The sequence below is a fragment of the Pelophylax lessonae genome, assembly GCF_965119305.1.
Source record: "Pelophylax lessonae genome assembly, chromosome: 8".
Taxonomy (NCBI): Eukaryota; Metazoa; Chordata; class Amphibia; order Anura; family Ranidae; genus Pelophylax; species Pelophylax lessonae.
The window spans coordinates 157,653,459-157,677,896 of record NC_138775.1 but is presented as its reverse complement, the minus strand read 5'-3'; the positions used below and the strand labels follow the sequence as shown (position 1 = coordinate 157,677,896).

The 24,438-nt window shown below is 42.3% G+C and overlaps 1 protein-coding gene across 4 annotated transcripts in view; it reads left to right on the top strand.

Moving 5' to 3' along the window:
- The window catches only part of LOC309561721 (potassium channel subfamily T member 2), a 1,381,641-nt gene that overhangs the window by 135,985 nt on the left and 1,221,218 nt on the right, over positions 1–24,438 (top strand). The gene's annotated exons all lie outside the window — the stretch shown is intronic.

Sequence of the window (24,438 nt, the reverse complement as noted above, 5' to 3'; positions counted from 1 at the left end):
CATTCAGTTTCTGGATTTCAGCTCTGCGTTCACATTTCAGTTGGGAAGAAATTTTAATGAGTTTCCCTCTCAGCACTGCTTTGTGGGCTGCCCAATGCTGTTATTGTTATTGTCTGTAAAACATTCCTTAAGAGCTTTTTCTAGGATTGTACATTGTGTTGGGTCACTCCGGAGGGCCTCATTAAGATGCCATTTGGATGGGCCCTTGTCCCGTAAAGAGTGTCGGAGGCAAAGTGTCAGCATGGAGTGGTGTGATAGGGGTGTGTCACAAATTTTGGATGTTATGGCTAGGGGAATAGAGGAAGATCTGATGAAAATATGGTCAATCCTGGCATACGTGTGATGTGGGGCCGAGAAGTGCATGTAGTTTCTGACATGGGGTTTTTCTTGTCTCCAGATATCTATCATGCCAAGGGTGTGAAGAACTTTTGCTATTTTTAGGCTTTGTCTGGGGGGGCATTTTGATTTTGGGGTCCCCTTACTTGATTTATCCAAAGAGAGATCAAATGCTATATTGGAGCAAAAATTATGGTGCCATGTAAATAGGGTTTCAATGTTTTTGTCATGGATTCAAAAAATCCAGCTTGACCTTTATCTGGGGTGTAATAGGATACAAATGTATAAATTTTTCCATTGATGGTACCCACTACCAACAGGTAACGACCTTCCGGGTCCCTTAGTATTCTGGAAGGGGAGAAATTTAAACATTTGCAAAAACAAATTGCTACTCCATGTGTCTTGTTTGTGGCATTAGCTCGGTAAAACTGGGGGAAGCTCTGGTGAAGAAAGGAGTAGTTGTAGGAGGTTGGAAAATGAGTTTCCTGTAGGAGAATAACATCTGTCTTTAGAGTATGATATAATTTAAACAATTTATGCTGTTTTACGGGGGAATTAAGACGTATTGGAAGGTTTCGAATTAGCCATGGATCACAGATTTGGACAACTCAAAATAGATAAAAACTCACCCAGGGAAGACAGGTCGCCCTGTTGTTCAGTTCATCCACAGCCCTTTCCTGTGAAATGATGTGAGAGAAGTTCCAGGCAGACCATTAGATAAGGGAGAAAGAAAAGGAAAAGAGGTAGAGAGGATGAAGCAAAAGAATACAAGACAACAATTAACAATGACAATGAAACCAAAAACCCAGTAACCCACCCAGGTGAGGAAGGGTCCAGCCACTTCCCACCAAAAAACACCAGAGAATGGTGATATCCCTGGAAAGTGGGGAAAATCAATTTGCCACTAAGAGTAAAAAATAAACACATCAGCGGCAGATGGAGGTGCATTGTATCCACTATGGTCCACCTAAAGATATAATAACAAACTTCAAATAAACAGAGCACTGTTCCTTAAAACATAGAAGAAGGAGGGCCTGAACAGTTGTCACCAAACTGCCTCCTATCCCCTGTCAAGCAATCAGACAGCAAATATCGATTTGTTACCCACTGGGAGCACCAAGGAAGCAACTTCACAGGGGCAATCATAATATTCCATAGAGCAATGTATCCATTGAATATAGTGGGTCCCAACAACAAATATGCCCAAGTAGAACTAAAGGAAGCTGTAAGAAAAATCTTGGAAACTTTAAGACAAAATTGACTTTGAACTTGTCAAACATTGGGGAATAGGATTACCAGTCCCCTCTTTCCACCCCCTGCCCTTGGAGGAGTCCCCCAGTAAACAAAGAGGTAAGCTCTTGCTAAAAGCTTGCACGATTCGTTGGGAGAGGAAGGCTGTCTGAAAGATCAGTGCTAAACAGGATCCAGTTGTTCTTAATTCAGATGACTTCCTCGGGGAGGCTGAGAGTCCCTTGACCACTTTGGTTGTTGTTTCTGCCAAACCGGAGTAAGTGGACTAGGAGGAGAAGGCCCCTTGGTAGATGAGGGACACCTGGTGGTGGAAGGAGGAGGGATCTCTTGGGTAATCAGTGTAACGCTCCTGCGTTTTTGTAGTAGGCTGGATATGCAGCTGCAAAATCTCCACTCAGTAGTCATGTAGAGATGTGTTGAATAACCAGATCCAACTCTCCAGACTCATCACTGTGGGCCTGTCAGCTTCAACATACAGATATATACACACTCAATAAGATGTTCCTGGAGTGGTGGAATGTATATGACAGTATGAAGGTGTTGTGCTGAAGGGACAGGTGTGAACAGTGATAGAGATGGTAAGTACTTGATAGGTTTGTTCAGGAGAGTACTAGATGGTATTAGGTAGAGTGCAGATAGGTTAGTAATCGAGTATGGTGACAGGTGGTAAGGACAGCAGATGACAATTACAGGATAGACTAACCCAGTGCAAGGATAGATGGTAGTAGACTCAAGAACTAGCAATCTATGTAGCAGTGCAGATGATAGATGGTAGTAGACTTAAGAGCAAGCAATCTATAACAGTGCAGATGATAGATGGTAGTAGGCTCAAGAGCTAGCAATCTATGCAACAGTGCAGATGATAGATAGTGTAAGTAGGTTATGGAGGATTCCCCTGTGGGGTACTTATCACTAGTAAATGTTAGTAGTAGAGGGGTCCAGTAGAGAGGGGAAGATCCGGTAGCGAGATACAGGGATCAGTAGCGAGGTTCCGGTCTTCTCCAGGTAGAAGCAACCAGCTGGAGGTTCCGACAGCAAGACAGGCTTGAAAGCATGTGGATACACAAGGCAGGTTGAACGAACGATGTGAGTGAGAACGCCGGCGGTTGAAATAGCCGCTCTGCGGCGCTCAGCGATGACATCATCTGTCTTAAAGGTGTATGCGTACCACCTAGTAAAAAAGGTGGGACGCATATTTGGAAGGAAATAAATTATTAAGGGTACCAGAGGTACCAGAATCTTACAGTACCCCCCCCTTAAGGCCGGCTCCGGAAGGCCTATAGCACTGGTTTCTCTGGGTATTTCGAGTGAAACCTTCGTATAAGCCTAGGTGCATGAACATCAGAGGTATCCAACCAGGTGTCATCTTGGGGTCCCGAGTTCTTCCATCTTATGAGATACTGGAGTCTTCCTCTATGGATGCGAGAATCCAAAATCTCTTTGATCTCATATTCTTCTCCGCCTTCAACTTGTATTGGAGGTGGAGGCAAGATGGTAGGCCTTATTCCTTGGTTAGGAACATGGGGCTTCAGTAGCGACACATGGAAGATGGGATGGATCTTAAGATCTGCTGGTAAGGTGAGCTGTACTGCAGCTTTTCCAATAAGTTTCTTAATTGGGAAGGGTCCCAAAAATAGAGGTCCAAGTTTTTTGCTAGGGATCTTTAATCTTAAGTTTCTTGTTGATAGCCAAACAAGGTCCCCAACAGCATACTGAGGAGAAGGTCTTCTACGAAGGTCGTAGTACCTTTTTTGTTGACTATGAGCGTGTGATATAGTGGTATTGAGTAAACCCAGAGAGTCTTTTATTTGGGTAAGATAATCCGAGGCTACTGGGTTACTTGATGGCAGGATGCGTGGTGGAAGAAGAGTGGGATGAAACCCATAATTCAAGTAGAATGGACTTTGCTTAGTAGTACTGTGGATTGCATTGTTGTAAGCAAATTCCGCCAGAGGGAGGAGATCCACCCAATCATCCTGTAGGTATGATGTATAGCAACGTAGATATTGCTCAATGCACTGGTTGACTCTTTCAGTCTGTCCGTTGGTCTGAGGATGGTAGGGAGAAGTGAGCTTTCGCTCAATCCGTAATATTTGACAAAGTGCTTGCCAAAATTTAGAGATGAACTGTGAACCACGGTCGGACAAAAGAGTCTTTGGAATTCCATGCAACTTGAACACATGTTTCATCAGTAGTTCCGCTGTTTGTTTAGACGAAGGTAGTCTACGGATAGCAATGAAATGTGCCATCTTTGTCAAGTGGTCCACTGACACTAGAATGGTATTAAATCCCTTAGAAGGTGGTAGTTCTACTATAAAGTCTAAGGACACAACTTCCCATGGAGCCTGGGGTATTGGTAGACTGCAGAGTAGACCACATGGTTTTGTAGTGTCAATCTTGGACCTTGCACAGATGTCACATGAAGAAACAAATTTTTGTACAGACGTCTTCATATCAGGCCACCAAAACTGCCTGGTAAGCAAATTAAGGGTTTTCGTCATACCCATATGTCCTGCCATGGGCACATCATGTGACAACTCCAAGATCTTGGTGCGCATAGTAGGGGGTATGTAAAGTTTGTCGTTGTAATAGAGGAAGCCTTCTGCATCAGTACTCAGTTGTGGTGGAGGTGAATCTAATCCTATACTGTGCAAAATCTCTTCCTTCAAGGAACGGACAACACCAATAATACGTTCATAGGGTATTATGGGAATGGAAGGGATTTCGGCGCAGTTATCTTCGATTAATCGTGATAGCGCATTTTTTTATTTTTGTCTGCAGGCGTGTAGGTCACTAGGAAGTTGAATCTTAGGAAGAATAATGACCATCGTACCTGTCGGTGGGAGAGAGTTTTGTTAGTCTGGAGGTATTGAAGGTTTTTATGATCTGTATATGATCTGTATATATGAGTATTGGTAACTGGGTACCTTCGAGTAGATGTCGCCAATTCTCCAGTGCCAGTTTTATGGCAAGTAACTCCTTTTCACCTACTGGGTAGTTCACCTCTGGGCTGCTTAGTGATTTTGAAAAGAAAGCAACTGGGTGGAGTGGTGAAGTATTTGTTGGTCGTTGGGAGAGAACTGCTCCTACTGCCATATTTGACGCATCTACCTCCAGAATATATTGGAGGGATGGGTCTGGATGGCGTAGTATGGGAGCAGAGGTAAAGCTTGATTTTAACAAGCAGAAAGCTTGATTCGCTTCTTCTGACCATTTGAATGGTTTCTTTATACTTGTCAGTTGTGTGAGAGGTCTCACAATAGCGGAAAAGTTCTTGATGAACTTCCTAAAGAAGTTGGAGAATCCAAGGAATCGCTGTAATGCCTTACGAGTTGTTGGTATAGGCCAGTCCAGAATACAGGATATCTTGCTCATATCCATCTTAATTCCAGTTTTGGATATGATATATCCTAGAAATAATATTTCTTCCTTATGAAATAAGCATTTTTTTAATTTCACGTATAGATTGTGTGAGAGTAATCTGGATAACACAAGTCTTACATGTTTTATATGTTCAGGCATAGATTGCGAATAGATAAGTATATCGTCCAGGTATACTACGACACAGACATCAAGTAAGTCTCTAAAGATGTCGTTTATGAACCTTTGGAAGGCTGCGGGAGCATTACACAACCCGAATGGCATCACAAGATATTCGAATAATCCGTATCTGGTTCTGAATGCTGTTTTCCACTCATCTCCATCACGGATTCGGATTAGGTTATATGCCCCTTTCAGGTCTAATTTAGAGAAGTAAGTAGCCCCACGCACTTGTTCAATGAGTTCAGGGATGAGCGGCAAAGGATAGCGATCCTTTATCGTAATCGTGTTTAATTGCCTATAATCGATAATAGGCCTAAGACTGGAATCCTTATTGCGGACAAAGAAAAGTCCTGCAGCTGTGGAAGAAGTAGAGGGTCTGATGAACCCTTTTTTCAAATTCTCATCCAAGTATTCTTTGAGATGAGAAAGTTCATCCTGTGAAAGGGGATAAACATGACCGAAAGGCAATTTGCTGTTAGGGAGTAGATCGATAGTGCAATCATAATCCCTATGGGGAGGCAACACTTGAGCATTTTTCTCAAGGAATACTTTGGACAGATCCTGATAGCATAGTGGTGCAATCTCATCTGACACCACAGACAGGATCTTTCCATAAGATGGGAGGTTACACGTAATCTCACAATGTGAGAAGGGAAGGCCAAAGTCCGTCTTTTCCAATCTATGATTGGTTGGTGTGTGTGTAACCAGGGAAGTCCCAAAATAATGGAAAAATGGGGTGAGGATAGTATATCAAAGGTGATGGTCTCCACATGAGACTCGTTGGCAGTGGCAAGGAGTGCCTGTGTCTGGTTAGTGATTGGACCAGAAGACAATGGAATACCGTTAATGAAACTAACAGAAACAGGTTTAAGTTTTGAAATAATAGGTATTTTATTTAAGGTAACAAAACGTGTATCAATATAGTTTCCACAAGATCCAGTGTCGATCATAGCCTTGGTGGTGATCCTAGTCTGGTCCCACTGTAATGTTAAATGAACAAAAAGATAGGGCTTAGAAAAGGAAGTCGTTAATCCTCCTAGCAAGACATGTGAACACTCACCCTCTTTTTTGCGGACAAGGGGACAGACGCATATCAAATGATCCGGGGATGCGCAGTACATGCAGAGATTTCTGGATCTCCTTCTGGCTCCTTCAGTAGTTGATAAAGGTGGGTGTATAGTTCCTACCTCCATGGGAGTAGGGTCAACGGCCGCAATCTGAGAAGGACTAGTTAATGGCATTCCCATTTTTTCAGCCCTTCTTTTTCGTAGTCGTCTGTCGATGTTGATACTAAGTTGTATCAAGGCATCCAAGGTGCCAGGTAAATCCGCTCGGGCGAGCTCGTCTTTAACAGCTTCTGATAACCCGAGTCTGAATTGAGTTCGCAGAGATGTATCATTCCACCCTGAATCAAGGGTCCATCTTTTGAACTCTGCTACAAAGTCTTCTACAGGTCTCCTTCCTTGTTTTAAAGCCCTTAATTGAATATCAGCAGTACTCTGCCTATTGGGGTCTTCATATAAACTAGCGAGTTCTGCTAGAAATAAGGAATAGGAGTTGAGAATCTGATCATTTTTCTCAAAGATAGAGTCTGCCCAGGCCCGGGGATCACCCGTTAAGTATGAAATAACGGTACAGACTTTAATCTGATCAGTAGAGTATGTACGAGGTTTTAACATAAAAAGCAATTGACATGCGTTTTTGAATTCACAAAATTTTTTCCGATCACCTGTAAACACTAGGGGAGGGTTTATTTTAGGTTCAGGGGGCTGAACAGTAGTAAGCCGTGAGAGACGGGTTACCTGCTGCGTCAGAGTCTGATTCTCTTCTTTTACTTCAGTAAGAGCAAGTATTAACGCATTTACTTGTTGTGTTAATTGTGTCACTTGAGTGGGTAATTCTGCTGAATCCATTTTTTTTTCTGGTTCGTTCAATCTGTAACGCTCCTGCGTTTTTGTAGTAGGCTGGATATGCAGCTGCAAAATCTCCACTCAGTAGTCATGTAGAGATGTGTTGAATAACCAAATCCAACTCTCCAGACTCATCACTGTGGGCCTGTCAGCTTCAACATACAGATATATACACACTCAATAAGATGTTCCTGGAGTGGTGGAATGTATATGACAGTATGAAGGTGTTGTGCTGAAGGGACAGGTGTGAACAGTGATAGAGATGGTAAGTACTTGATAGGTTTGTTCAGGAGAGTACTAGATGGTATTAGGTAGAGTGCAGATAGGTTAGTAATCGAGTATGGTGACAGGTGGTAAGGACAGCAGATGACAATTACAGGATAGACTAACCCAGTGCAAGGATAGATGGTAGTAGACTCAAGAACTAGCAATCTATGTAGCAGTGCAGATGATAGATGGTAGTAGACTTAAGAGCAAGCAATCTATAACAGTGCAGATGATAGATGGTAGTAGGCTCAAGAGCTAGCAATCTATGCAACAGTGCAGATGATAGATAGTGTAAGTAGGTTATGGAGGATTCCCCTGTGGGGTACTTATCACTAGTAAATGTTAGTAGTAGAGGGGTCAAGTAGAGAGGGGAAGATCCGGTAGCGAGATACAGGGATCAGTAGCGAGGTTCCGGTCTGCTCCAGGTAGAAGCAACCAGCTGGAGGTTCCGACAGCAAGACAGGCTTGAAAGCATGTGGATACACAAGGCAGGTTGAACGAACGATGTGAGTGAGAACGCCGGCGGTTGAAATAGCCGCTCTGCGGCGCTCAGCGATGACATCATCTGTCTTAAAGGTGTATGCGTACCACCTAGTAAAAAAGGTGGGACGCATATTTGGAAGGAAATAAATTATTAAGGGTACCAGAGGTACCAGAATCTTACAATCAGCCCCAGGTGTAGGATCACGTGTTCACCTTCTGAGAATGATGAGAAGCAGTGGACCTTGTTGCGATATTAGAAGTTCAGGTGAAATGGAAAGGACCATTTGTATGTTAGGTCCTTTTGAGCCAGAACTTGAAGGAGGTGTTTCAGAGAACAAAATCTTTGTATGGTAAAGGGGGAGAGGTCCGCAAAGACCTGGACCCGATGTCCCTTAATATTGAGCCCATCTGAATTCCTGGACAATTTCATCACCTCTTCCTTAAAAGAGTAAAAGTGGGGTCTAACTATAATGTCTCTCAGTCGACCATCAGATCACATTGGTTGCAAGGCTCTGTGTACTCTGTCCAATTCCAAATGGTGTTCTGGGATGTCTGGGATTAAGTCCTTGATGAAGGAGTGAATTGCATGTTTAACTTTCACTGATTCAGGGAGTCCTCTGACTCTGAAGTTGTATGGTCTTGAATGGTTTTCAAGGTCATCTCTTTTGGACAATGCAGTCTCCAACTGATCCTGGATGTCCTATATTCTGGAAGTGTTTTGGTTAATTCTGGCTACAGATTGATCAGCCTTCTTTTCCATGACTTCTATCAATGATGCCAAATACTACAGTTCAGCATGAATGGAGGAGGTGATCTGTGCAGCTGTTTGGGCCAGACCCCTGGACAGCATTGTGGAAAAGCGGCTATCATGGAAGGGCAATCAGAAGGGGTGATATGTGGATTGTGGGCCCCCCTTCCCACATGCATCTGGGGTGGCTAGAAAGTCACTCATGGGTGTCAGGATAAGGTCTTCACATGTCCTCCCAATTAGCGATTCAGTAAATGCTGAGGAAGGGGTAGAGTGGGGCTGATTACTCACTGTGACATGTATTATAGGAGTCATTGCAGGGCTAGAGGCATCTTGGTCAGCAATGGAATCCTCTATATCACCATCTGTGCTGGTGTAGCGGGTCAGGAATGAGTGCTCTGAAGGCTGTGGTGGGGCTTAGAGGACCCGAGAGGTGCGGAGCTCCAAGGCTATGCGGCCATCTTGGAGTCCTCCACGCATGTGCCTCCTCTGCTTTAAACTTTTCATGGCCCAGAGAGTGAAATTGTTAGTTGTTGTATAAATAATTGCAAGTTAAAAGGGAAACTTTCATTTACAAAAACACAAGCCGACAACAGCACAAGCCAGCTACAACACTTGTCTCTCTTAAACAAGTATAGTAGTTGGCTCGCACTGTATTAACCTTGTGTTTTTGTGAATGAAAATGTACCTCATCACCTGCATTCATTCACAACAGCACAAGCTGACAGTTTTACTCTCCGTGCCATGAAAAGCTTGTAGTCAATGCAGGCACAGTCTGCAAATAACAGGAGAGCTAAGGGGCAGAGAACTTGATGGCAGAATTCTGTCTAGAATCTTAGGAGAAGGAGGAGGGATGGGGGCTGTGTGGGCTCTGTGTGAATTGCCTGGTACAGCCCTCTCCTCCTGAGCTGTCAGTCAAAACATTGTCTCTGTTGTTCAGTGTTGGATAGTACTGGCAGGAGGTAATGTCAGCTATCAAAAAATTAGAAGGCTAGTCTACACAAGCAACCAACCGTAAACTATCGATTTACCCTAGTTTAAATGTAGCAGGATTCCCAGCCATTTTGCTGGAGGTGGGTCTGCCAGGGTTACTGCTAGCGACAACAGCACATTTAAGCATGTTCTCCAAGTGTGAGCACTGAGACAAAGAATAGTCTGGCATCTTTGGTTTTGTTTGGTTTTTATTTTGGAACTTGAATGGGAGAAGGGAATGAGTGGGATACTCCTCTGGCTCAACTATAGACGATTGAAAGGGACTTTGAGAAAAACGCCTTCTGACACTGACTTGACGCTGGCTGAATGCCGATCAATGCCCATTGACGCTACTTAACACTGACTTGCTGACTGGGAACTTGAACCGACTTCTGACACTCCCAGTGATACAAAAGTCTTCTATACTGCTCCCTTTAGCCTTCCTGGCTGAGGTAGCTATTTGTGAATACTGCTGAAACTCTTAACTCTTCAGGGCCCACACCGGCACCCCCTTTACTCTTCAGGGTCAAACTCTGGCACCCCCTTTACTAACACTTCTGTACAGGCTAGCTAGCTCCTGGATCCCTCTGACCTTCCGGAGTGGTCTCCTATCCTAGGCAGAACCCAAGTGAAGTTTACATTACTCATGGCACTGCTTTCATGGAAATTCCAGTCCCAACAGCTCCGCTTGGTCTTCAGCACACTGGATCCTTCTCTGCAGCTCAGCTCAGCCTTCCATCCTCTTAGGCCAGCCGCCTAGGACACCCGTTCTCTGCTGACAGGAGGAGAGACAGCCGTCACCTTCCTCCTGGGACTCTGCTTCCCACCAAAGACATCCTGTCATGTGCTCCCCACAGACATATACCCCTTCCCAGGATGCATTGCGGCAAAATCTGCACTCTGGGATGGATACAAGCCCTGGTGTGCTATTGGTCAGGTTTCCTCCACTGTCCAATGAGAGCCCTCATTGGATTCAGTGGGGAGACTCCCCAACTCAACAGTCACACCTGAGAACACATGACAGCCTAGCTGAACAAATGGGACCCTGCTGATAAGCAGAAAAGGTCTCCCCTATAGGTTACCTAGCACCTACCAGGGAGGGTGCTACATCAGTATATAACAATAATATACACAGTGCATTGTTACTATGCTTCAATTTAAGGATTTTAATCAATTGTTGCGGTTGATGCATGCTTCTGTGATGATCAAGATGTTCTTGGTTGGTCAGAGAGTGTTGTCATAGCTGCCCCCTCCCTTCCAGTCCTAACTTTGCGTGTCCTTCCCAAACACATGGCCATGTGATCTAATTACCTGCCACCACCCCCCCCCCCCCCTGTTTCCTGTCAATATCACTTCCTGTTTACTGTCCCTTAAAACTAGTTAATAGCTAAAAATTAACTTCCATATTTGCTATTTAAAAAAATCACTAAAATGCCCAAAGTAACACAATGCTGAAACAAAAATGTAGGCAGACAATAGACCACATATGTGATGCACTTGGACTATGTTTCTATTATGTCCATTCAAAAGCAAAACATAAGGACCTTTAAAAGGGGCTGCACATTTAAAACATTTACAGTGATGTGCTTTACTTAAATTTCGTATTGTGCCCCACTTGTCTTTGGAGTCTGGAGCTGCCAGAGTGCTATATAAACAAATGGACAATCTTTAAAAATATGCCTGTCTTCACTGTAAATGGACACCAGTGTTATAGATGGACCAATGCTTTTACTTCTATGATGAGACAATAACATGGCAATACCATTTTCTTTGTCAATACCAACAATACCATAACTGTATACCATCTCAGCTTAGTCCCAATAGAAAGAGTAAGCATTAACAAGTCCTTTATGCATGTGGAAGCACATTTTCTAATTAAAATGAAATATACTATATATATGTGGATCTAGTTGTGCCTTGAAAAAAAAAATTCAAAAGTAACTTCAGTCTAACAGCCTTCAGTTCAGCTCATAAATCCAGCAATACTGCTAATTAGAATAGATAAAGTTTTTTTTTTTTAGATGTAAGATATTTGTAGTTGACTTAACCTCGACTACTGAACTGAAAAAAGAAAATGCCTCATTAACAGCTTGTGTTAACCTGTCAAGCATTAAACACAGTTTATAACCTTAAAGACAATCTATTCTTCAGTGAGAGGACTATGAGATTGTAAAAACTGTAATCACTGCATTAATGGAGACAGATGCCTCCAGAAACATTTTAAGTATGTTTCAGTTAGAACAGATGCCATTCATTAATACAGCATGAGCGAGCTGAAATTGCAGATGATGCTTTGGTTTCTTTCACTTGAACTAGATTTTATTTTCAGTGAAATGACTGTTAAAAAAAGCAGAAAACTTAGGTTCATTTTCTTGGCATATATCAGATTTGCAAAATGTCTTACAGCACTTTCACACCACTTTATTGTGCCAAAACAATTATTACTGTGTGTGTTACCTTTACTCTCGGCAATGCACATTAATGCATCTTGGCAGGACTTCACAATGAACATCAGTGCATTTCCATGCATTGCATTGTGCTGCAATGCACATCGGACGGTAAAACTGTTGTGGTGCCATGTCAGTAAATGAGCTGCGATGCCATTCAAAATGAATGTGAACACATCACATCAATGCATTTAACATGCACTGATGTGTGTTATGTTAAAGTACATATTACCACAGCAAAATGGTGTGAACTGGCTCTAAGACATTGATGTGAATGGGCCCTTGTTGCCTCTCTGAGTAATAAAAAAAAAAAAAAAAAAAAAAAACGAAGCCTGAGACGCAAACTGCCCACAGTCTGGCAAATATGTTGGTGAGAAATATGAGAATAATAAATCCACCTGTTTTGTCACAATGGGCTGAAACTGAAAAAAGGAATGAAGTTTGTGGGCATGGGCTAACTTTCGTGCAGGAGCGAGCTCATCAGTCATGTGAAACGTCTAATGGGTTACATTTTCAAATAAATCTGTAATTACTTTTCTTCTATAAGCTTTTTACAGTTTTGCCATTTAGCAGTTATGTGACAGTACCAAGATTGAACTGATCTTTTTCACATGTATAAAAATATAAAGTGTGCGGACTCAGCGCTGTCTGACAACAAAAAATAAGTGATGTCGCTTTTTGCAAATTATGCTAGAATAATCAACATTGATTATCAATTCGTAACAAACATCAAATAAAGTTCATATAATGAGATGTATATTTGTGCCATCTACTCAGTTCAACCATTTAAATGAGTCCTTTAAAGTGCCATCCGTGCTCCAATATTCTTGTACCAGTATTGTGCAATAAAAGGCCATACGTTTCTGTGCTCCCTTCCCCATGTGCCCTCACTCACTGACTCATAATAGGTATGCACCTATTATAATAATGACAATCCACAGATTCTTACAGTGGGCAATTCTCAACTCCTCCATGCATTCCAACAGGATCACAGGTCACTCATTTACGGTGTCATGCAAGGAGAATCAGGATATATCCATAGCATAATTCCATTTTTATCAGAAAAAAAACTTTTGTAAAAAAAGATGTAACACTGACACAAAATTTTCTTGGATCAATAGCGTGTAATGCTGGCTTGGAACACAACTGCACGGCAAGCCACGGAGTTGTGTTCCAACCTGGGATTACATGCTATTGATCAAAGAAGCAGGAAGTTGACTCTATGGCCTGGGAGGAGTGGAGCGATGTCATACGTCACTTCCTAGCAACGGTTTTAAAGAGCCCATTTTTTTCATCATGAAAAAAATGACTTTTTATTTATTTATTTTTTTATTGTAGATGTGATATCTGAGGTCTTTTTGACCACAGATCTCACATTAAAGAGGTCCTGTCGTGCTTATTTCTAATTTTTTTTTTTCAAAAAGGACAGTGTAAAAATAAAAAATAAAAGATTAAATAAATAGGAAAAAAAAAAGAAAGCTCTATGTCCCAGTTAGCTCGTGTGCAGAAGTGAACGGATACGCAAGTCGCGCCCACATATGTACACGGTGTTCAAACCACACATTTGAGGTATCGCCACGATCATTAGAATGAGAGTAATAATTTGAGCCCTAGACCTTCTCTGTAACTGTAAACTGATAACCTGTAGAAATGTTTAAATTGTCCCCTATGGGGATTTTTATGTACCAATGCTTATCGCCATTCCACAAGCGTGCGCAATTTTGAAGCATGACATGTTGGGTATCTATTTACTCAGCATAACATTATCTTTCCCATTATAGAATAAAAGTGAGCTAACTTTACTGTGCAAATACGGTGTGATAAAAAATATTGCAATGATCTCCATTTTATTCTCTAGGGTCTCTGCTAAAAAAAAAAAAAAAAAAAAAAATATATATATATATATATATATATATATATATACATATATATATATATATATATATATATATAAAATGTTTGGGGGTTCTAAGTTATTTTCTAGCAAAAAAAACCTGATTTGATTTTGTAAACAACACGCGTCCGAAAAAGGCCCGGTCCAGAAGTGGTAAAGGACTAATTAAATGGTTGCAATGAGTTGACGGCACCAATATACGTCTCATTATATGAACTTTATTTGATGTTTTTTATGAATTGATATACAATTTTATCAGTGTTGACTATTCTAGAGTAATTTGCACAAAGTGATATCACTATTTTTTTGTTGTCACATAACGCTGAGTGCACACACCTTATTTTAAAAGGGATAACATACCTTGCACCTTAGCAGCAGTCTATAGTATCACTAATAACACTGGTAGCCACATCGCAGCACGGGTACACCAACACCTAAAATGTATAAAAACATATAAACAAGTGCTTCTGATCATAATTCTACAACTTTTAAAACCAATTACAACATATCTTTAAATGTAATCAGATATTTTTCATTCCCATTCCTCTGTTAATACATGCAATAAGCTAACCTCTGGATTCAGATGAATCTAAGAATGGAAGGAAAAATATGAACGGAACAGGAGCAGCTTCGGGAAGAGAAAATCACAGTAATGAGACAATGTGGCAAACGGCTCCTTATTAATGAATGTTACAGGGATTTGTAATGTAATCATATTAAACAGAACATGGCGCTTCCTGTTTCCAGCCAGTATGATTAGTAGGTGAGATGGACTGATCTTTACCAGCTTTAAACATATCAGGAAATATCCTATATTATAAATGATGAACATCTTTGTAGCTTACATGTAAATATAACTATGGGCAGAGCTACATCAAAAACAAAGTGAAGAAGACTGGCTAGAATCACTGAACGAACGAACAAGATGTCTCCTCACTTGGTACCATGTGGGGCCACATTTGTGCCTTTTCCAGGACTTGAGCCATCACTGTTTGACACTGGACAAAGGTAATAAATAATATTTCATTTATGTCATTTGTTAGTATTTGTTTACTGTTCAAATATTTTTCTTGCCTGCGAAAAAGCAGATTTTTTTAAAGTTAGGCACAATTATATTAAAAGTGATTCTGGCTAAAATTATCACAGTATGTTGCTGTCAGCGATGGATTTGCATTCATACTTTTCTGTAGCAGTATCAAGATATACATAGAGTTTACTTTTCAAAATCCTCAACAAAGAGAATTTAATTTTATGTGAAATGTATGTGTTTACATACGTTCCACTTTGTTACTATTTTTATTATTATTAGTAGTAGTAGTAGTAATAATACTAGTAATAGATGTAAGATTGCTTAATCAGTTTCTGTATAAAGCATAGATATATAAAGGTTATAGCAAATATAACAAAAAAAAAAAAACAGTTGAGAGCTACCCAAAAAAATGAAAAGCAAGCAATATGGCCCCATAGTTAGGACTATATGGGGGGTAAACTTATTCATTATGAGAATATGAGAAAAGGACTGAAATTTACTAGCATCTTTTTGTCCACTTGCTATTTTTATTAATAATTATTATACTTTTTCAGACTAGCACTGAGCTGATGTTTTGAAGTAGGAAGTTTTTTCTTTTATTTAAGGGTTTTTCTGTTAAAACATTAGTCTGGTGATGAAGTGCATTTTGATTGGAATCAGCACAGCAGTGTGCCTGCTGTGCTAAGCTAATATGACGAGATGTCTGCAAGTCATTGCTGTTTGTTAGTTGTCATAAATAGTGAAATACAAAAGCAGCAAATGTAACTGGAAAGTGGATCTTCATCATTAGGAAAAAAGCTTCCTCCAATCCACCCCTCCCCTCCTCCTCTACTTGAATAGAGTTGTTTTTTTTTTTTTTTTTCCTTTTTTTATAATCGAGAATGTGCCCCCCCCCCCCCAATGCACATGCACGGTACTTGCTCTGCCTCCTTGGATATGCATGTCACATACCCAAGGAGGCATAGCCCTTTATTCACAAATGAGAAGGGGGCATGGCATGGGGAGCATGCCGGCTAAACCCAGAAGAGTCTTGATGATGTCACAAACAACATGGGGATTGAGTGGTGACAGAAGACAAGAGGATCCAAGTAGATCCTCTTGTCTTCAGATTAAAAGGTTTAACTTATGTAGGTTTTTTGTTTCATTCCTGTGTCACCTGAGGCTAGTCACTTCAGTGGGTATATGTAAGGATTTACAACCACTTTAAGCTGGCAATACACCAGCATGTTGGCTGAATTAAAAAAAAAAAAAAAAAAAAAACACTATGCAGCATGGATGGACACATTTTCTGTGGTGCCTATTGTATTCTGACAGCCAGCACCAGCAGCCAACAATTTTCCATCTGTCTCCTCAGAATTTATCCAATCAAAGGATGTCAGACAGGACAGGGCCACCCACGTAGTGAATTTAGTCATTTCACCAACATAGTATATGGCCAGCTGTGTATTTTTTTGTTATTCTTTATTTAAAGTTTTTAACAGAATACAAAATATGGTATGAGAATACAGACAGAGCAAAACAGTTTTGTATTTGTTATTTTATCCTCTGGAGAGCAAGACAAAGGTGCAAAGTTGCTGGATTCCCGCAGGGGGATGGTAGGGTTGGGGTACAGCAGAATATAACTGAGGAATGCACCAGTGTGTTATAGATATGACACACTGGTATGGAATGGTTGGATGGAGATATGATTATATCCTTGTAACCTCTGCACTGTCACTAAACATTCTCTGGTAGGTAATCACTCACTGTTATTTAAAACACATGGACCTGGAAGATTCACCTGCAGAGAATGTTTGCATAATGTCATAGTTACATAGTTGGTAAGGTTGAATAAAGACATTTTTCCATTGAGTTCAACCTGTGTGGATGTGGGTGTGTGAATGTGTATGTATTTATGTCTCTACCATTTCCCATATCCCTGTATATTGCATTGGCTAAGATGTTCATCTAAAAGTTTTTTGAAATGATCAACACTCCCTGCATACACCACCAACTGGGGAAGGGAGTTACACATTCTTACTGCTCTAACAGCAAATAAACCCCTACGTAGTTTCGATCAAACCGATTCTCATCCAACTTCTTAGAGTGGCCAAGTTTCAAGTTCACTGTTATATAGATATCCCGCATAGTGTTTTATGGCATTCCTTATGCGTTTAATGAAAGATGTGCCATTATCCTTTATTAAAGCAGGTAGGTGTAAACCCTAACATAATGACTTTCACTTTGCTAAAGCATCATGTATTATAAACAAGTGCCACTTTTTTCATAAAATATTTGTTTTCACTTTTGACCTTTTTTTCCTTTGTTGTATCTCAGTGTTGCTGATCTCCTGCAGACCCTATGCAGCCATCATCTTCCTACTCCAAGGATGGCTGCAGCACACTTCTCAAGGCTGGGTAATATGTGCTGAAATGGCTGCTTGTAGTCTAGCCTCTATTAGAAACCTATGTGACAGGGTGATGACACAGGAGCCCAATTGAAAGTCAGGGGCAGAATGTCGTTACCCTATAACAGGAAATGCTTGAACCCTTAGGACTAAATGTATCTGACCATGGTGATTAAGACTGGTGATTAGTGAATTTGCATATACTCATGGTTCAAGGATATATGTGTGCAGTCACACTATAATTACAAAGGGTTTTCTTTAGTGAGGAAGGACGCCTTTTCAGCATCAAATGATTGATAGAATCATAGGTTTGCACAGTCTATTGCATTAGGGAGTGCACCCCAAATGTATTAAAACATGGACGGTGTTAGTAGGGCAGTGGATGGTGTCAGTAGGGCAGTGAACTTGTCAGTAGGGCAGAGGTTGGTGTCAGTAGGGCAGTGGCTGAAGTCAGTAGATTTTTATTTTAATAATTATAATATATAAATTATAATACTAAAACCACCTGTAATAATTACATTATTATTATTACAACAGACAATGTTATTATATGAATTACCTTGGACCTACCATAGTTAGCCAATAACTTTAAAGCTCAACTCAAGTTTCTATGCTTCATACATCCCCAATCCATCCCTTGCAACCCCAACTGGCAGTATTTTCTGCATTTTTTTTTACTCACCTTTTTTTACTTTCAAAGATTTTTATTAAGTTTTAACAAACCAAAATCCATCAACAGATAACAGCATTTAGCCATATAAATTGGTAGGTAACTTACAGAAAGCTTCACCATACAAGTTATGACCTGTGGAGTGAAAAATGTCAGCCATAAAAAACAATGCAGGTAAAGAGGCTCCTATGGAGGAAGAGCAACGTGAGTAAAGGTAGAACATTATGCAGTCGGGGGGGGGGGGACCCCCCTGACCCCCAGCCGGTTCGGATGAGAGTCAGGACCGCTTAGGTGATTTGCTAAGGTCTCTGATGAGGAGCATAAATCAGGAGGGCAGTAACATCTGTGCTCCAATGAGAAGCATAAGTAGTATTTTCAGAAAAAAGGTCCTTGTAGAAGGGGGACCGTAGGAGAGCAGGATCAACTAGAATCCTGGCATAGTTACCCTAACAAAAGAAGATATCTACCAACAGGGGTGGAGAAAGGGCAGAGAGACCAGGGGGTAAGAGAAGACAAACGGGATAACGGACAAGAAGAAGAAAAGAGAGGGGGGAGAAGAGTAGGGGTGGGATACATATACGCCCCGGAGGTCCCAACATCCACTAATAGTGTGAGATAGACCCCTCAATAGATAAGCGAGGTGTGAGTATAGGCAGCACAGGGTTCCCAAATAGTCTCAATTTTTTGGTACGTATTCAGGAGACTACTAGATAGTTTTTCTTGGGTCATGATCCAGGAGACTTTTCTTTAAAATAAGGTGAATGAGACCGTAGAGCTCTTCCGTGCTTTAGCTATAGTGAATTTCGCCCCCAGAAGCATGAAATGGATCAACCTTTTTTGACCCTTGGTGGCGTTGTTCGGAGCAAAGTTTAAGAGGACTATCGAAGGGGTTTGAGGTACGGATATACCAGTAACCTTGCGGATCAGATGAAAGACCTTGTTCCAGAATCTCAGTAGTTTCGGACACTCCCACCATGTGTGCAGGAAGGTGCCCTTATGAGCGTAACCCCTGAAGCAGAGTGGCGAAGACGAGGGAAAACAGCGGTGTAGCCTTTCCGGAACAAGGTACCATCTGGTTAAGACTTTCAGACTTGCTTCTATTAAGGTAACATTCAAAATCCCCTTGTATGCCTGTTGCAGAGCTGAGTACCACTTTTACGGTTCCCAAACCCGAGATAAGTCCTTCTCCCAAGCCAGAGCATAGCTCGGCTTGGGGGCCACTCCTGGAAAGTGCCCCGTAAATAGCAGAGACCCCCCCCCCTCTGCTCCATGGCTGAGCAACACCACACCTCATAGGCCGTAGCCGTGGGAGGCAATGGCTTAGATTTCCATATGGAATGTAAGAAATGTGTAATTTGGTGAAACCTGAAGGGTTCAAAATTAGGCATCTTGAGTTTGCTTCTACAGTAGGAAAAAGAGACGGGTCCTGAGGGGGTGAAAAAGTGGCCTGTCCTGTATAAGCCTTTGTCTAGCCACCATTTGAATTCAACAATATTTAGACCCTGAGGGAAGCTGCGGTTTTGGAAGAGGAGTGAGAGTGGGCGTAAGGAAGAAGTGAGTTTGGATTTACCCTTAAGCCTGTCCCAGAGAGCTAAGGAATGTGAGAGTGTTGGGGCTAAAATGGCCGGTCTGTATTTAGGGAGGCACCACATAAGGAAATCAATAGTGTGCAGCGGCACCGCCTGGCGTTCCATGTGCACCCAATCAGGTTTTGCCGCACGAGAGTAGATCACCGATATCTGTGCCAGTTGGGCCGCCTGATAATACCATATTAAATTTGGGACCCCCAATCCCCCTCTGTTCCGCGATCTGAACAATAGCCCCCTCGCTAATCTATGACCTTTTGAACCCCAAATGAAAGATATGATTCTTGACTGGAAGCGTTTGACATGGTCCCTTATCAAGGGAATGGGGAGCGACCTGAAGAAGTAAAGAATTCTCGGCAATAATGTAATTTTCACTGCATGGATCCTACCCAGCCAGGACAGGGGAAGGTGAGACCAGCTTTGTAGGTCTTGACTGAGTTTACGGAAAAGAGGTGGGTAGTTGGCTTCATATAACCCATTTATTCTATTCGTGAGGGAGATACCCAGGTATGGGATAGAACTTTCACTCCAGATGAAGGGGAAATGAGGCTTAATGTTAGATAACATCTGTGCAGGTATATTGATATTTAGAGCGTGGGACTTGGAAATTGTGACAGAACCCACTGTCACTGTGTGTTTTGGAGGGGACTGTGCGCAAGCCTCCTACCGACAGACTATGGACCAGAAGCTACTGGAGTTTGGCGCTGCAGCCTTTTGACTTTACCATCCCACCACTGCCACCAATGTAACGGATCTTTGTACCCCAGCTGGGCACATCCGCCGAATCTGTGTCTCCTGTTCTCCAAACGCACCCACAGCCTGCGGAGAAGCCATATCCAGCCCTTAACCCCTCAATCACGAGACAATCCACACAGGTGTTGAGGGTTAACCATGCAGAGCTTAAACTGTTTATTACATTCCAAGACAACAGTTACACACAGCTAAGGGGCACTCCCCTTAGCCCTGAAAGGGGGGGGGGGGGATGGGACAAGGACCAACCAACAACCAATGAGAACTGAACATTTGTACATTTGAAACTGCAAGTCTTAATACACACCCCCTGCGGAGAGATGTCTCCAGCCCAGCTCAGGCTATTGTCTGTATCATGAATCCACACACTTAGACACAGAAACAGGAGGGGGGGGGGGATGGGTTGTAACATTACATTACATTACATTAACTCAATGCCATGAGTCAGTTGTTCAGAGGATGAATAAAGGGAAAATAAAATGCAATGTCCCAAACTCATAAGAAAATGACACAAAGGGTTTTACAATCCAGGGACAGGGTGATCCGTCACCCATAGTGACGGCTAGTACCGTCACATCTCTTCCCCCCAAAGGTAGACTAATCCAGGTACTAGACCTCCAACTGGTCTGTGCCTGAATTAGTCGGGTAACAAATCCCAAAGAGTCAATGTCTGTTTGCCTGGATAATTCGTCGGCGTTGCCGTTTTTCTTCCCAGGGCAGTAGTGGATGGTAAAGTCAAAAGGCTGCAGCGCCAAACTCCAGTAGCTTCTGGCCCATAGTCTGTCGGTAGGAGGCTTGCGCACAGTCCCCTCCAAAACACACAGTGACAGTAGGTTCTGTCACAGAAATGTTAACGTGAAGACCAGATATAGTGCCAAAAGATTGCAGGGGTGTATAAATGCTCGGAAGGGAGATGAGTGGAGAGGTGATGAAGACGAGCAGATCATCAGCAAAAAGAGTGCATTTGTGAGTGTGCGGACCGCATTGGACCCCGTGGATATCAGGGTGAGATCTAATTGCTTGTGCCAAAGTTTCCATCGCTATTGCAAACAGGAGGGGCGAAAGAGGGCATCCCTGATGTTTACCCCTTGATATAGGGAGTGGGTCAGAGTAGCAACCCTGAAACCCCACCCTAGCCACCGGTTTGGAGTATAAAGCTGTAAGGATATTCGTGAAATTTGGACCAAAGCCCCATTTATCCAAGACCATAAAAAGATAATGCCAGGAAATAGAATCAAATGCCTTCTGTAGGTCAATCGACAAGAGGAGACCTTCCTGTCGGGGTCCTCCCGCCCATCCTGAATGCAACAGCGACACAATATCAATGGCCCATCTGATTTTGTCCATGCCCTGTCGACCCGGGATAAACCCTGCTTGGTCTTTGTGTATGTATTGCGCAATGAATGAGAAGAGTCTGGTGGCCAATATCTTGGTTAAGACCTTTAAGTCATTGTTAATGAGAGAAATCAGGCGATAATTGCCAACTTCACTGTCATCTTTCCCTGGTTTGGGGATTACGGTGATGAAGGCAGATTTGAGTGCTGGATCTAAGTGCGTTGTTTTACGTAGTTCGTTAAAAAAGTGCGCTAAATAAGGTGCCAGGGTGGAATAAAAGGCTTTGTAGTAGGGGACTGAGAAACCATCGGGCCTGGAGAAGAGCCACCCCTCAGATTCTTGATAACCACTTCAATTTCTTCAGTGGAAATAGGAGTTTCCATCATGGAGCTGTGGTGACTAGTGTTGAGCGAACACGGACTGTATTATTCGGGTTCGTACCGAATAATTGGATTTTTGTTACCCGAACACGGACCCGAAAACTTTACTGTATGTTCTGGTTTAAAATCTGTGTTCGGTCATTTTATTTCCGGGTTTGTATGTAATGGCGCACTTTTAATGGAGGGCTTTCAACAGCCAATCAACAAGCGTTTAACTGGTGTGCCTTAAGCCATCCCAGCCATGCCTACTAATGTATTAGTAGCTGTGATTGGCCATCTGAAGCATGTGACCATGTCTTTATAAGCTCGAGAGCCCCAGCGCGCTGCGCCATTCTGCTATAGTTTAGGGAGAGAGCACACATCATACGTGCTGGCTGCTGATTAGGGACAGACAGTGAAAAATTGTATTGTGTCCGAAAAGAATGCAGGGACAGGTCGGAGTGCTGCAGGCAGGGCGAGTTATTAGGGCATTTTAGGGCGAGGCTGGAGAATAGGCTGGGTCAGTGTTCTACATCGATTTTGCTGTGTGGGGGGTTGGTTGTGCAGTGCCAGTGAACGATCTTATCGATCATTTTAGGGTGAGGCTGGAGAATAGGCAGGGTCAGTGTTCTACATCGATTTTGCTGTGTGTGGGGTGGTGCAGTGAACACAATCTTTTTGCCCGCTGAGGAGGAGGGAGAAAAAAATCTATTTTTATCAGTCAGTTGTGTGCAGCGTTTTTACTTCAGTGCTGCTGACTGTGATAAGACACTGCTGTGTTCACATGTGCTATTATTGAGTGATGATTTTCAATTTTATACACTTTTTTCTATTCCACTATTCAATATACACCCTTTTGGGTTAAAAAAAATTAAATTGTGGCATAGTCTGTACTAATCTATTTAAAAATTACAAACTTAAAGGGGAATTTTCTTTTTTTTTTCCCTTCATAGCCTGCAGCAGAGCTGACTGACATAAGACACTGCTGTGTTCACATGTGCTATTGAAAAATCACCAATTTTATATCATATTTTCTATTCCGCTATTCAATCTACACCCTTTGGGGTAAAATGAATGAAAATGCGGCATAGTCTGTATCGGAACGTGTGAGATACACCTTTCCAATTTTTGGGGCGCATCTTATACCGCCGAGGATTGCAGGGTGCTTCAGTTTGCCTCCTGCCTGTTCCGAACTCCTCCTACTGCTCATCCTGCCTTTGGGGTACAAAAAATAGTAATCAGGGCCTAGTCTGGGTCTGTACGTGTGAGATAGATACACCTTTTGATATCATATTTTCTATCCCACTATTCAATCTACACCCTTGGGGTAAAAATAATTAAATTGCGGCATAGTGTGTATCGGTACGTGTGAGATACACCTTTCCAATTTTTGGGCACATCTTATACCGCCGAGGATTGCAGGGTGCTTCAGTTTGCCTCCTGCCTGTTCCAAACTCCTACTACTCCTCATCCTGCCTTTAGGGTACAAAAAATAGTAATCAGTGCCAAGTCTGGGTCTGTACGTGTGAGATAGATACACCTTTTGATATCATATTTTCTATTCTGCTATTCAATCTACACCCTTGGGGTAAAAAGAATTAAATTGCGGCATAGTCTGTATCGGTACGTGTGAGATACACCTTTCCAATTTTTGGGGTGCATCTTCCACCGCCAAGGATTGCAGGGTGCTTCAGTTTGCCTCCTGTTCCGAACTCCTCCTACTCCTCATCCTCATCCTGCCTTTAGGGTACAAAAAATTGTAATCGGGGCCTAGTCTGTGTTTGTACGTGTGAGATACACCGTTTTATAACATTTTTTCTATTCCGCTATTCAATCTACACCCTTTGGGGTAAAAATAATTAAATTGCGGCATAGTCTGCATCGGTACGTGTGAGATATACCTTCCAATCTTTTGGGGCGCATCTTCCACCGCCGAGGATTGCAGGGTGCTTCAGTTTGCCTCCTGTTCGGAACTTCTCCTACTCCTCATCCTCATCCTGCCTTTAGGGTACAAAAAATTGTAATCGGGGCCTAGTCTGTGTTTGTACGTGTGAGATACACCGTTTTATAAAAAATTTTCTATTCCGCTATTCAATATACGCCCTGTTTGAGTGTAAAAAATTAAATTACGGCATAGTCTGTATCGGTACACGTGAGATACACCTTTTTAAATTTGTTTGGCGCATCTCCTTCCACCGCCGAGGATTGCAGGGCGCTTCAGTTTGCCTCCTGTTCCTAACTCCTCCTACTCCGATTCCTCATCCTCTACCGCCTCCTCATCCGGTCAGCGTAACACCTTCACCACCAACTTCAGCACAGCCAGGGGTAAACAACAGCAGGCAGTTTTAAAACTTGCCTGTTTGGGGGAAAAACCACACACCGCGCAGGAGTTGTGGAGGAGCATGGAACAGCAGACAAATGAGTGTTTGCTGCCAGCGAGCCTCAAGCCCGGCCTGGTGGTGTGCGATAAC